Below are 1,209 nucleotides of genomic sequence, written 5' to 3'. Positions count from 1 at the left end.
CGCCCACAGGCAGCCCGGAGCACGGAGAGGGCTGGGGAGCTAACACCCCCAGGACAACTCCCAGCCTCTGGGTCTTCAGGCACAATTCAGGGGGTATTTGACCAGTCCTCTCTGGGGCCCCTGCAAGAGTGAGCCCAATTGGCAACAGACCTAAATAGATGTTTTTGGAAAGAAGACAGAAGGAAGGCCAAGAGACATATGAAAACATGCTCGAAGTCACTAATTATCCGAGAGATGCAAATCAAAACAACAATGAGGTACCATCTCACACCTGTCAGACTGGCTATCATCAACAAATCAACAAACGACAAGTGCTGGAGAGGATGTGGAGAAAAGGGAACACTTGTGCACTGCTGGTGGGAATGCAGACTGGTGCAGCCACTATGGAAGACAGTATAATTAACCACTGTTACTTAGGTTGGTCCATTCAGGTTGTTCTAACTTTTCTCTATTATAAATTCAGCTGAGCACAGGCCAGTGAGTCTCAGTTTGCTGAGCATCATCCCATGCACCAAAAGGTCACTGGTTAGATTCCTGGTTAGGGATGCATACACAGAAGCAACCAATCAATGTTTCTCTCTCACTTCAATGTTTCTTTCTCTCTCTCACTCCCCCTCTCCCTTCCTCTCTCTCTAAACAATCAATAAAAACATGTTTTAAATTGAGCTGAGATTGAAGGATGATTAGCCAGGAAAAGAGTGTGGGGATGGATTTACTCAAGCGAAGAACAAGAGGCCTGTACTTATTAAACATGTATAAAATTGATTCATTGAAATATTCAATAATAATGATAACAGTACCTAACAAACAGCACTTACTATGACCCAGGGATGCTCTAATTCTTTTATAGATGCTAATGTATTTAATCATACTAGAATTATCCTGTCACACATAAGGAAACTGCAGCACAGACAGGTAAATAACCTATGTAACCGCTAATACATCATTGACATGGAAATGAGACCAAAAAGTTCTGGCTCCAGGGTGTATCAGTAAATAAATCAGAAAAGGAAAAGGTGCTTATTTTAAATTTATGTTAAAAGCTTAACAACCAAAGTTTTATAATTATCATGTAAATTATTTTTCAGCTTTACATTTTGCATGTCTTTGAACACTGGAATCCATGGGTTTGTCTCTTTCTTATAAAATTAAGGGAATGAAATAGTGATTTTCCTTATTTGTTCTAAATATTAATCTCTGCAGGGGTCA

Source organism: Myotis davidii, unplaced genomic scaffold, assembly GCF_000327345.1.
Source record: "Myotis davidii unplaced genomic scaffold, ASM32734v1 scaffold3262, whole genome shotgun sequence".
NCBI lineage: Eukaryota > Metazoa > Chordata > Mammalia > Chiroptera > Vespertilionidae > Myotis > Myotis davidii.
This window is presented reverse-complemented; position numbering follows the sequence as displayed.